Source organism: Artibeus jamaicensis, unplaced genomic scaffold (assembly GCF_021234435.1).
Source record: "Artibeus jamaicensis isolate MK-2021 breed Jamaican fruit bat unplaced genomic scaffold, CSHL_Jam_final contig_467, whole genome shotgun sequence".
NCBI lineage: Eukaryota > Metazoa > Chordata > Mammalia > Chiroptera > Phyllostomidae > Artibeus > Artibeus jamaicensis.
The window spans coordinates 7,594,423-7,608,619 of NW_026521845.1; the positions used below are offsets into that span (position 1 = coordinate 7,594,423).

Sequence of the window (14,197 nt, forward strand, 5' to 3'; positions counted from 1 at the left end):
TACTTTATTTTTTAAAGATTTTATTTATTTACTTTCAGAGAGGGGAAGGGAAGGAGAAAGAGATGGAGAGAAACGTCAATGTGTGGTTGCCTCTTGCTCACCCCCTACTGGGGACCTGGCCCACAATCCAGGCATGTGCCCTGACTGGGAATGAACCAGCAATACTTTGGTTCAGAGGCTAGCATTCAATCCACTCAGCCACACATTTCAGGGCTAAGAAGTGGGCTTGTGCTCGTCATGAATATGACAACAAACAAACAAAACCCTGAGTGGAGGGAGGTCACAGACCCAGTTCATCTTTAGCGGTTACCACCCACGCGCTTTCTGCTCCTTGTTTAATCTCTTATGAGGTGGAGGTCACTGCCTTTGTCCTCTGCTCAACTTCTGGTGAAGCCGATCTGAGAGCTCAGACCAGGTGAACATGCTAGGAGAACGTAAGGAATCATCATTAAGATTAGCAACCCGTACGCCAGTGGTCAGCTGTGATGTCTGTTCTTTTCTTCCTGCTCTGGTAGCTATAGAGTCCTGAAGAAGTAGGAGCTGAAACACGGCCTCCCAGAGAGACAGCGGAGCTTCCGTCCAACCAGACAGCCTTTATCTGGGGCTGGACGTCTTCAATTTGCTCCTGGCGCCAGTGGGAAGTGAGCCGCAGAGAGAAATGTGGGCTCCCAGCCGGCCTCACCAATATCCAGTGAAGTTCTGTCTCCACCAAAGAGACAGATAAAGTGGAAGTGATCAGAACCCGGCCCGTCTAGTTTTCTGATTGTTCAGGATGCAGCCTCTCCACAGAGGACAGATGAGGAAACCACGCCTGTTTATTTGTTTGTTCTGTTCTAGTGAACACACCCTTTTTCTTTTTTATCTCATTCCTCATCCCCAGTACGTGAGGTTCAGCTTTTTAACTTGGAGCATGAGTGACTTGTACAAACACACAGTACAAACTAAATTCCCTCATTTATTTCCCTTAATAAACCAAGAAAATTAAACTTTTGTACCTGACCAGCCTGAAAACACTTTATCCAAATTGACCCAAAGAATTTCTTTAAGTATCATTTGATTTAATACTATTCTGAAACCTAAAACTGAGATGACTTCTTAGACAAAATGATGGTGAGAAAAAGTCTCATAGACAGAACTGAACTCCTTGCTCTGATGGAGCTCCCTGCATAGAATGATCTAGGGGGAAAAAAAACCCAGCTCTGTATGAAGTTCTTTGGGAAAGTAAGTCACAGAAATGCTACTCTCCCAACTCTGTTCATGAGCAAGGAGTGGTCACATGTGAGATTCTAGCACAGGCCCTTTCACAAAGGACTAAGGCTAAACTGAAGATGGAATTTGTTTAATGCTCATTAACATCACGCTTGGGGACATGTGAAAGTGTCACCTCACCTGGATCTGCCACCCCTCGTGCGACTCTGTGAACAATGGTCCTAAGCTCCGTTTAAAGAGGAGGCTTGGATGTTGGGCTCAAAGGCCCACCGCCAATTTCACTATTCGTTTTGCAGAAACAACTAATTCATCATCTGACTCTGACTTCCCTGGAGCGTGCCTCTCAGGGCAGAAGGAAAAAGAAAGAGACAGAGAACAGGAATAGATACAGGAGGGAAAGCAAATGATGGCTCTAGTGTGGGACCTGGAGATGTTGGGCTCCGGTGAGTTACACCGTCAGCGATGAAGTGAAGGTCATGTTTGCAGGCAGAAAGCAGCTTCCTGCACCTGAACACTCACCAGCCCCAGAGAAAAGAAGTGAGTTTTCTTCTGAATTGAACGTGACCTTCAGGAAGAAGTTTTGCTTTATTTTAGCTTCAATTCCTGTGTGCAAAAATATGGTTGGAATTATCTGCCCTGGCCATTGAGGTCTGTGGCGGGGGTAGGATCCAACGGGAAGGATGTATTTAAATGTGTTTTTAAAAATGTAAAATGCTGTCACATGTGAAGGATGATTAAGGTATAAATTTCAAAGGCAGAGAGGGTCAGAGACCAGGAGTGACTGGCAACTTTCCCAGGAAGGGTTTCAATGCTGCTCTTCTCCATTTCCAGCCGGGGCTTTCTCTTAACCTTTGGGAGGGAGGTGGAGGCTGCAAAATGGCCGGCAGCTGAGAAGGGTACTGTTTTACTTCTTTTCAGGCTTAAAACAATCAGAGGAGTGTCCCTGACCCTCCGGGATTGCCAAGAATTCAATTCAGAGAAAAGTAAGTGGATCACCAAAAAAGTCCAAAGAACATGAGTTCCCTACAGAATGAAAGGCTCTCATTTGTAAACCTTTCCACATATGTGTGTGAACTTGAAGACACTGATGTTGCTAATAAACGCAAGTTATATTTGTTTGTATGTAACTTAGATATCAGCTCCCTGGGTATCTTGCATCTTTCAGCACAATAAGGACGAGTTTTTTCCAGTAATACTTAAATTCAAATGGCTCATAAAAATACCCTGAATATACCAAGATCTAAAGAGTTTAGGTTTTTCCTCTTCTTTTCATATTCATCTTCCCTTATTTGTCTGCATTCTCTACCTCTGGTCTGTGCCTTGCTCCATCCCTTACTGCTTTGGTCCCCTCAAGCCCCAGAAGAGTACGACCTCAACACAACGTGAGCCTCAAATGGAAGTTTATGTGCAGTAGAAGAATTAAGTTGAGAGGCTTTACAGCAGATGAATTCAAATGTTTCAAAGCAGCCCCTCCTACCTGCAGGGGATATGGCCCAAGACCCTCAGGGGATGCCTGAAACTGCAGACAGAGCTAAACCTTATATATATAATGTTTTTGCTTACACACACATCCCTATAATAAAGTGTAATTTGTGATTTAGGCATATGAGGGGATTAATAACTAATAAGATAGAACCATTATGACAATATACCTTAATAAAAGTTAGTGAATAGGGTCTCTCCCAATATCTTATTGTGCTGCACTCCCCATTCTTATGATGTCGTGAGATGATAAAATACCTTATTAAGCTGAGAACTTTCACCGTTTTATTAAAGAAAGCACTTTATGGCTCCTCTCTGGCATTTCTAAATTGCCCGCTTCTCTGCTCCTGAGCCGAGGGACCACTGTTAAGTAACATCAGGGTACCTTGAACACAAGCAGTGCGATCAGGCGACAGCTGACCTGAGAGCAGAGAGGAGACAGCTGGTAAGTGACGAAAGGGTGGGGGAAAGGTAAAGAAGCCGAGAGGCTGGACAAAGGGATGGTTCACATTCCGGGCGGAACAGAGAGAGACAAGGCGGGATTTCATCCCCTTACTCAAGACGCCGTGAAATTTAAAACTCAGGAATTGCGGAATCTTCCATTTACTATTTGAGGACGCCAGTTTACCACGGGCCACTCTAACCATGGAAAGTACATCCATGAGGAAGGGGATGACTAGTGCATGCAGACACCCCAGCTTCAGGAATCTCCCCGAAATGCCCCCCTTCTCAGAAAAGGCTCACGTCCTCTCCCTTCTCTCCGGGCCACTGCGACCCCCGTGAGACCATGCTCTTCCCTCTCCCCAAAACGCCTCCGAAATGAAGTCAGTAGTTTATACGCCAGCACCAGTAAAAACGATAACCTACTATAGTTTAAAACGAGGAGTACAGGCCGGAAGAAAGTGCAGTTTTGACAGTAACTCGACTGTCCTTTCTCAGAAAAGGGCAGGGGTGGACTGGGGAGCACACGGTCCTCTCTGCCTTCCTGAGCTCATGGATGAGCCCAGAGTGCAAAGCCACTAAAGGGAAGACTTTTGGAAGAAGTAACCCTTTGTTTGTAGAAAATCTTTTTTTGGGGGGGGGAATAAAATTAGGTCTTAATATAATTTTTATGTGGACAAGAACAGACTGGTTTTCTTTGTGTAACAAAGCAGGAAAAATGTTCTATTTTTGTAAAGCTGGCTGGTGGGTAAATATGTGTTGATTTTATTAGTCCTGTGTATATGCATACTTATAATTTGATTCATAAAAACTTCATTTAAAAACGACAAGTCATTTTTCCCAAACATTACAAAAAGAAGTCTGAATGTAAAACAAAAAGTATTTTAATAAATCCTACCTGGTTTCATTTGTTCTTCTTATAAATGTTAAGAAGAAAGAAACAAGGTAGTTTGCTCAAGGGGTCTCTTGTTTGTTTATGCAGAAAGGGGCAAGCAGCTCGGGGAAAGCCTGTTAGTGGAAACTGGGGTGCAGAAGGACCCAAGTTCAAGGACAGGCTCCTAAGCTAAGCAACTGTGACCTTGAGAAACACATTTCTCTGACATTTATTTGTGAAGCAGGAATTGTATTTTCAAACTGGGAGGGATTACCAAATTCCATTTTTATCTTATAGATAGAAGACTTGCGGTCCAGAATGACTGAGGGCCTTGGCCAGGAACACTGCCCTCTGATCCCCAAGCCTGGGCGGAATCCGGGTCCCCCATTGCCAGCGGTCCAGCCAGTGAACAGACTTCGCCCTGAACAGTCTACCTAAAGTGTTTGGGGGTAAAATGCGGGCACTTGTAAAATGATACCTAAGAAGTATCATTTCTTGGCTTCCAGCGAAGACTTATTACTTCCTGCAGAAGATCAGTGCATTGCAGATCTTTTTTTTTTTTTTCTTTTCCTGACATTTCCCCTTCTATCAGTGTCAACACTGGTTTAGAGCTGCAGCAAGTTAGTCCCAGTTCTCTGGCCAACAGTGCCATCTGGTGGACACCTAAAAAAAAGTCTACAAGGAGCAAACTATGGCGAGAATTGGTTCTCTCTGTGGTTTGGGAGATCAAAAAAACAGGATGAGGGTTATTCAATAAGTGTAGTCACGAGCAAGACAGAGCCCACTTAGCTACAAACCACCCAGGCAAGTACATTTTTAATAGTTTGCCATCCCCTCTCTGGTAGCTCGCTACTTCCTAAGATGATGTGTGGAGGTTATGGAATAAGTTAGTGACCATCATATTTTACCCCTTTGTTTCCTCTTTACTATTGTCACTGTTGAGGCAGACAGCAAAGAAGGGCCAAATCTGGGGAAAAACAAACCAGCAACAAGAACAGAACTAGTTTTGAGGTTCAAAAATTCTAAACTCTTGTGCAGATCAAGAGGATTTAAACAAAAAGCTAAAAGAATACTCCAGATTCAGATGGGGAAAGAGGTTCTGGGCAGCCAGGCTGGGCAGGGGGGAGGTTTCTTTCTGGGGACTGCAGACAGAGTGGATATGGGGGGTAACTTCAGGTTCAGGGGCTCCAGCTGTCACAGCTCTAGGGAGGCAGATGCAGTCTGGGAGTGCCCCTCCCGAGTCTCAGTGGATAAAGCCACCGAGTTTTGCAGAGAATCTTTTGCATCAGCAGTTGAGGATCAGATTTCTCCTGTACTCACAAGAACACATGAGGCTACATACGTGAAGGGCCAGTGAAGCAGGACAAAGAGGACAATGACCTCAGCTATGGCAGCTGATGTCAACATGGACTGATGGCACCAGAGATGAGATACCCACTCCTTCCTCCCTCCCCATCACGATAAACAAAGTGGCATGGTTAATTGTATATGTCAACTTGGCCAAGTCACAGCACCCAGTTACTTAGTTGAAGATTATTCTAGTCATTTTTGTTCAGGTATTTTTTTAGATGAAGGTAACATTTAAATCAGTAAACTTTGAGTAGATTCTCCTCCATCATGTGGGTAGGCCTCTTCCAATCAATTGGAAGCTTTAATAGGAAAAGACTAAAGTTGCCCTGGCTGGTGCAGCTCAGTGGATTGAGGGTGGGCCTGGAAACCAAAGGGTCACCAGTTTGATTCCCAGTCAGGGCACATGCCTGGGTTGTGGGCCAGGTCCCAGTAGGCGGCGCATGAGAGGCAACCACACGTTGATGTTTCTCTCCCTCTCTTTTTCCTTCCCTTCCCTTCTGTCTAAAATAAATAAAAATCTTTAAAAATTTTTTAAAGAAAAAGACTACAGTTTGCAAACAAGAGGAAATTCCACCAGCAAACCACCCTCGTGCCGACCTACAACTAACTGTTCCCTGGGTCTGTGGCCTTCAGTCTATGCTGCAGACTTGGAACTTGAACCTCCATGATCACGTGAGCTAGCGGCTAAAAATAAATCCCCTCCACAGACACACACACACACACAGTTGTACTGTTGGTTCTGCTTCTCTGAAGAACCCTGACTAATGCAATAACCTCCAGACATTAGACACAACCCAGGATAAAGTATACATTTACAGCAGGGGGAAGGGGTTAAGTGATAGCAAGATTCCTGGTTAACCGGAAAATCAGAACAGGAACGAAGTGACTATGCCAAAATAATCTTTTTGGTGCAATTAGGATTGTACTCTGAGGTGCATGTCTGCCGTGTGCAGAAGTCGGAGTCCCAGGGCACACACGTTTTCCTGCTGGGAGAAGTGGACCCAGGGCAGAAAGGTCAAGTGCTGGCTATCTCTGCCCTTGGAACGTAGCAAGCACTGGCTTGTCGGATTCGGCAGCATCGTCGTTTTCAGACACGGTGCTCAAGTGTCATTTCCCACTTCAGGGAATGTGCGATACAGCACAGAAACTTACATTTCTAATACTGGAACCAAAAATTACCTCTGACTGCATGTCACCATGACCACATGCATCTTAATTTGTCCCAAAATGGGAACCTGTAGAGACTGTTGTCACCAGATAGAGACCTGTGATTCTAATGAGGGGATAAGCTAGTTATCACTTCGATGTAAAAATCCTCATTGGACAAGTTGCATTATTTCTCCCCACATTGGTGTTGACTCATGTAAGAAAAAAATAACATTTTGACCATTTTTCTTGCCTTATTTTTAGACTTTATGCTATAAAATCCTCTTGTTCCTTGTACTTTGATTGGTTTAGTTTGTTACCAGTGGTTGGGTTTGTTTGTTTTTCTCCTAATTAATTTTTGATGCAACTCAGGATATTTTTTTCTAAACTAAAATGTTTTCTAATTTATTAGAAAATAAATTAAATTAGAGATTTATTAGGAAATAAATTAGGATATTTCGGTGAAAATACCCTTTCACTGAAAACTACAAGACATTGATCCTAAATGCATGCTTCATTTATATGAGTCACATGTTTGTCAGAGAAGAGCTTACATTGGGTTTTAAAGCAGTGAATGCTTGCATCAGTGAGATACAGCCCATGAGAGATACAGCATCCTTTTGATGTACGATGCTCCCATTCACGGCATCCAGCTGGGAACGAACGGAGTAAACAGACTTGGCCTGCGGGAGGTCCGCGCAGTGAATTACCCAAAGAAACAGCGCAGTACCAATACCTGCGCTATTGTGACGAAACAGAAATGAGAACCTGGCCGGCCTGGGTGACGCAGTGAAGGGACTCAGGGATCCCTCCGCCAAGGGTGACGTAAGAAGCCCCAACCCAGCAGAGACGCTGGATGGGACTCTTCTGAAACGTTTCACCAGAGAAAACGTGACGCATTTTCCTATCTAGTGAGAAAGGTGACAAGATCATATATAAAGGTGACAAGACACTCTATCATCTTGGGGGTTGAATAACAGTTAAACTGTGAAACCATTTTCATATGCTTTATACGTTTTGCCCATCCATCCTGATATCCAACAATCTTTGAAGCACATTCCTCATATTCAAAAAAGATAATGGTCTTGGCTTAAAAAGAGACCGAGATATTTACCTTTATCTCTCTCTATAAAATATTAATTTGGTTCTGACATCCATATGAAGGAAGGGCCCACTAATCAAATATGCAGTGCAGAAGGCCGGGTGTCTTGGCAGCCGTAATGGCTTTGTCATTTTGAGTTTTCAGAAGACTGTCTTAGTTTTATTTTTTTGTTCAGCTATCACTGTCTTATTTAACTGCCATGAGCTCCAGAGCATGTGATTCCATCACTGGATCCGATGCAGGTGCTGGCAGACCCTGTACCTTGCCAGCCCACAGCTGGGGGTCAAAACAGTTCTCATGGCACATCCCTCCCCACTCCCAGGGGCTTGGAAGTTAGTCCTGGTGCTGAAATCGGATGCGTGTAAACCTCGCAACAATGTAAACCATCTTCCCTTGTTGCCCCCAGCTGAAATGATGGACAATTCGCACAGCCTCAAAGCATCCCCCATGTTTTGCTATACTGTCACAGAAAGGGCGCAGGGCTGAAGGTGCCGGACCTTCATCAATGTTGTGGGTCTCTAGACACCGGTGCCTGGGCGCCAACCATGTCTGGTGGGTCCTGTGTTTCTCCCTCCTGTTGGCAAAGTGATGCTGCATAAACAATGTTTCTGGGTTGCTGGGCTTCCCCACCCACCCATCACCCTTGAATGGAGCCAAAAAGGAGTCTCCGTGGCCCTTTCTGAAGTCTTTTCATGGTAACTATGTTACCTACATAACAGTTCAGCAGAAGCACACTTCTACTCAAGACTCGCTCGAACAACCAGACAAGAGTCACCTTCATCTAGAGAAGAGATTGCAAAGTAAAGGAAGATGAGTTGTAATGGTGAATTCACTCACTGGGTGCTGAGATCCTCCCAGGCCAGTCCCAAAAGAGGTCTGCTCCTCACTGGGAGGGGTGGCGAGGCTATAGCTGTTTCAGCCTCTTTCTCCAACGCCTGCCTCAGCCACTGAAGAAGAGGCTTCCTGGGGCAGAAGGAGCCTTGCACTAACCTGGCCCCAGAGCCTGGCTATCGCTGTGAAGCCAGACTGGGCATAGTGTTTGGAGGCCCCATGGGGTCAGCAGATGCAGCCCGAGGCTTCGCTGGCCCGGCTGGACCCTCCCGCTCTCTCCGCTGAGAGCCAGGGACCAGCCATGAGGAAGACTGGTTCTTGAACCAGAGTAACCAGAGGCATTATAAGTTTAACAGTAAAGGAAATAAGATTTTGTTCTGTGCTCCAAACTAGCAAAACAGAACATACTGGTTACATTTTAACATGTGCCAGGGTTGACTGCAAAAGACTTTGGAACATGAAATAAGAGTAGTAACAAGTGTGCGTGTGTGTAAGTGTGTGTGTGTGTGTGTGATGCTTGGCTAAATCAGGCCTGCCTTCTAAGTTATTATATATATATATATGTGTATGTGTGTATGTGTTGTATGTATTTATACACACACACGTGTGTGAAGAAAACATGACCCAGAAGAGAAAGCAAGGGCTGACGGACCTTACGACCCTCCATCCTTCCCCTACCTGGCCCTCACCAGGACCATGGTCTCACGTCTGAGGATGAAAGGTCAAAAGGCACAGCACGAAATGAAAGGCACAAAGGCATGATGGGAAACCCTTTGCCTTCAAAAGGAAGAAAGGGGCCTCCTCCCATGACCAGCTCTGCCACACCTGCCACACCGCTGTGCTCGGCTGCGGGAAGCTGGCCCTGCCTTCCTGCGTCCATCTCCCTGTCGGCCACAGAAGTGAGTGAACTTGGACTAAAGTCCACGTTCAGTCTTTGCTCACAAAGACTTGAGGATTTTGCTTCATCTAGAAGAATAAATAACCAGATGTTGACAGAAGTGAGCAATGCTGAATTCAAAAATTTAATCCTTCTGGCCTTTGTTAAAGAAACATCGGGGGAAATTGATGACCATAAAGATTTATATTTATTAATCTAGGGGAATTTCTGTCTAGCTCTGGAATGATAATAGTTATTTGAGTTATGGCTCGATAATGAAGACTATTGAAGCAGGGAGTCCCCTTATGGTTAACACTCATTAATCATCTTTATAATTAAAAATATATTTCTCAGCTCAGTCTATTTTTCTTATTTACAGGATAGCTACCAGAATAAAACTTTCCAGACGCCCAGCATGGGAATGTATTTTTAAGGCATGACTGACATGAGAATAAGTTCAATCAGCTGAGCATCATCACATACATCATATGTAGATAGAAATATTTCTGCCTTATATCTAGGGAAATCTATTTTCATAATGCTAAACCTAATGATGAACTGCTTGGTAAACTACAATGACTTGATTTCTGTTTACATACACTGTATGTATTCACTGGAAAAACCTAAATGCAAAGTACTATAAAGTCAAAGTAGCCCCAAGTCTCTCTTCCCAGAAATAACCGCATGCAGTGTCTTGGTGACTAGCCTTCAGGTAGTTCTGCAGGTGCGCCCTGAGAGGCAGACCTTGCTCACACAAACGCCCACAAACAAACATCTGCATATTAACAAGCCATTGTGAAAATAACCAAAGGCTAGCCAACTGAGAATAGGGGTTATTTACCCAGGGCAGGCTCCAGCAAGGAATTCAGCCACCTCACTTGCATTCTGCAGACTCAAAGGCAGGCAGAGGTGAAACGTCTTAGAGGAGGGAGAAGACCATTTCGAGCCTGCTCTGATTGGAGGCGGCGGGCCCGAGTAAGTAGGGCATTGTGTGCAGATGGTTAGCGGAACACGTTTGGCTCTCTCTGGATGGCTCAGAGTTGGAAGTGAGGATAGAAAACAGGGAATCTGGCCGTTGTTGATGAAGCTTCGCCATTTGCTACAGTGTTTCCGGGCTGGCTTCTTGACCTGGGTGCGGCCTCAGTTCTGGGGGTCGAAGGTCAGAGGTCTATTGTCACGCACGGCTTGGCCATTGTCTGTCTGTGTGCTCAGGTTCTCACTACCCGAGGTGGATGCAACCTGCATCTTCTATGAATAGATTCAATGAATAGTCACTGATTTATTATTCGTAATAGCTGAATGCTTTATTTTATAGGTGTGCTATACTGGCATATCTATTTATATAGGTGTACCATAATATAATACAAATTCTCTTTTAATGCCATTTGAAGCATTTCAAATTATGGTTTAACAATGATGATGCTATATTATAAGTGTTCTATTTTATTATTCGTTATTGTTGATCTCCTACAGTGCCTCATCAATAAATTAAACTTAATTGTAAGTATGTATGTACAGAAAAAACAGAGCATATATAAGCTTCAGTACTACCCCCAGTTTCAGGAATGCATTGGGGGTCTTGGAATGGGCCCGTCACGAACAAGGGGGGCTCCTCTATTCCATTTCTCAGGAGCCTTGAATGGCAGGTAGTAACCCCTGATATAATTGCCAGGCTCTCAGCATTATTTCATTTCTCATCATGATACCTTTTACATTCTCTCAGTATCATCTATAGCTTCTGAATGACTGTTCATTGTTCTGCCTCTCCGACTAACCTAAAGTAACTGCTGAGCTTCAGTAGTTGAACGTAAATCACCTTCTTTGTCCTTTGAATGCATGTGGAAAACTATGTGAAGGAAAAGTGAAGGAAATAGCCTGACACACCTAACTGGCCAAACAGCTGTCTTTCCCTTCTATCTTGTGTCTGTGCCGCTGGTAAGACTGAGCAGGAATTCCCAGCCCCCGGCTGACCCTGGGCCATCCACACAGTGAATTAAGACTTTGTTTTAATCAGTCTGCTTGTTCAAGACTTGTAGGTATTGATACAGTAGTGACGTGGTCCCTGTTTGCAATGTTATACATTTGGCCCCCCCGACAGACCACCCAGAACTCTGCTTTCTAACAGAGCAGCTGCAGGGTTAAAGTGACACCACCCCACTCCCCCCAGTCACAGCGGGGACTCACTTAGAAACTGCCAGAGTTGCAAGATGTCAAGACAGTTGCAGAAGTTCCCCGCTGCTCCCCTGCATTCCTCTGCTCAGGTATCTAAGTGTCAGCAATTGCTATCACTCCCGAGACAATCAGCTTTAAGTATTGTCTTAAAGTGTGACAAAGAGCTGCCATTCCAACAGAAGCAGCCTGGGTTAAGTCGATCTGAAGGGTAGAAATGGCTACCACTTGGAATCTGTTGGCTATTTTCTTAAAGGTTTTATTTATTTCTTTTTAGAGAGAGGGGAAGGGAAAGGAGAAAGAGAGGGAGAGAAACATCAGTGTGTGGTTGCCTTTCACATGCCCCCTACTGGGGTCTTGGCCTGCAACCCAGGTATGTGCCCTGACTGGGAATTGAACTGGCAACCGTTTGGTTGTCAGGCCGGCACTCGGTCCACTGAGCCACACCAACCAGAGCATCTGTTGGCTCTTTTAATTGGCTGTGATGGATTGGGACTCACCTGGCTCAGGCAGAAAGGCAGGAAGACTGATACCCGCAGCTGCGGCCGGGTCCCTGCAGGTTACCGGGAGACAGCCCTGTCCCTCAGGGTTTACTGGAGGTCCCCTCCCCTGTGTTCTTCCAGGACATTAGATACAATACACAGCATCAGTTCAGCTCACACCTGCGGAACCCCAACTGCTTTGTCTAGAAAGAGCAGCAAAACTAGAACAATTGAAGTTCACCGAGTTGGACTTGAACGGTCATCCCATCCAATCCTTTCACTATGGCACTGGACCCAAGTGGCATTCCTGAGGTGATGTCATGAATCAATGCTGGAAGCAGGCATAAAAAACCTCGTTCTATTTGCCCCCCAAAACCCATGACTGATTTTGTGACTTCACGGAGTCACACTTCATAGCACCGTTGAACCGCGTAGTTCCTGTACTATTGGGTTTTTTCATCTTTTTGTTTTGTTTTGGAAAAACATGCAGAAACACATTTTTCTGCATATTTGGAGAAAAACAAAAATACGTATTTCTGCATTTTTGTTTTGGAAAAATATGTATCTGCGTATTTTCCCAAATATCTCTCTAGAGTCACCCAATAAGAGGAACACAAATTACTCCGTCTCCCAAAGAAAGGTCTCTGGCTTGGGAGTCGGCGGGTTTGGTGGGTGTGGGCTGAGGGACGAGAGAAGACAGGCTGGGCTCCTTCCAGCTTCAGGGAACCCCGACAGATGCGAAGTGAAGGAAGCCTCGGGTCCCACCCTATGGACGTTGTCAAACGCCCTGCAGTCGTTTGCAAGACAGTAGCAATGGATCTTAGGACGACTGCACACTTTTCTCCCACAGTTCCTCTCAGGCAGGAGGAGAAACAGGCCCTGTCTGTCTCTGCTGTGGCATTTAGGTGAGTGTCAATCAGGCGCGACGCGGGCTAGGACAGAAGTGGCCCATTGGGTTCTCAGTCTAGAACCTGAGAGAAAGGGAGTCATTGGTTGTCTCACTGTTGCTCCTTTTTTTCCTGTATGTCATTTCTTCTACTGTAAATATGTTCCAACATAAATACGCCGAAGACTGACTCTGCCAAAAAGCATTCAAGAGCCAAAAGTGTCCACTTGCCCAGTACGACATTCACTCTGTAGCTGATCTCACAATGGAGAGGCTGTTCAAAGCCCTACCCTGAGAGTGGAATAAAATTCTGCAAACCAGCGCATTTTTCTTCAAGAGTTTACACTAGTAGAAAAGACATTTTGCAGCTTAAAAGGAATAATATGACCTGCATATACCTGAGACCCAGCCATCTATAACGACAATCTTTAATGTTTTGACAGCAGAAAATCCTCAGTCTGACTAGAATGAAGCCGTTTGGCAAGGCAGCAAGCAGCCAAGCATGTGCTTGGGTCTAGAACGATACAGCTAAAGCTGATTGTTTTGTGTCATTCACGACTGAGCAGTTCTTTTCAAAAGTGTGTGGAGTCTTTGCAGGCTATCAGAATGCACTCGGACTTCTCATTTGTCAAATGGTGGATATCCCTGTTTTTACGAGAGTCTTACAATCGGCTCTCATAGGTGGAACTTTCTTGGCAAAGGTACTTCCTATATCCTCCATAGGACTTTTAAGGGAGGGCCTAAAATTTTAAACTTTAGTTTTCCACACTAGACCATACAGATCTCTGTGAATATCATCTCATAATGTCCAAGCATATGAAGTGCCCTCATTAGCCAGTCTAAGACATGAAGGTCAGAGTGTCTTCTGGAATCAATTTGATATTTGCGTTGCATTTTTTATGTGCCCACAGCTTTCTGCTCTGTATACTGGCACATAGCTCGGGACTCCTGAAGCAAATGGGTTGGCCCTGGCATTGGGATCCTGAGGATGTTTAACTCCTGAAGACACTTTTATTCTAAGGGCATTTGAAAAGGTCATTTCCCAGTAGCACGACTTTCTCATGACACAGCTGAGCCCAGTCCTTCATGAAAAGGCAAAGTGACTAGCAACAGGAGGAGCAACCATAATAAAACAGAATCAACATGGTCAAACCTGCAGAGAGTCAAGTTTGATGGGCAAATTAAATCTCAATAAAAAATCTTGTATATATATATATGTACATACACATATATGCAGACAGCAGCCACCCTTCTCCAAGATGGATGCCTACCTGTGGGTCTTCACCCTCACATTCCTAAGAAAGAGAAAGGCCCTAGGAAACGAACAGCATCCTTCCCTCTGCCCCAG

At 44.8% G+C, this 14,197-nt stretch overlaps 1 long non-coding RNA gene across 1 annotated transcript in view; it reads right to left on the reverse strand.

Moving 5' to 3' along the window:
- Positions 1 to 8,758, reverse strand: part of LOC128627771 (uncharacterized) — a 450,437-nt gene extending 441,679 nt beyond the window's left edge. Inside the window, exon 1 of the long non-coding RNA XR_008392072.1 lies at positions 8,442 to 8,758. This is a non-coding gene — a long non-coding RNA (uncharacterized LOC128627771). The remainder of the gene's footprint in view (positions 1 to 8,441) is intronic.
- Positions 8,759 to 14,197: the final 5,439 nt, after the last annotated feature.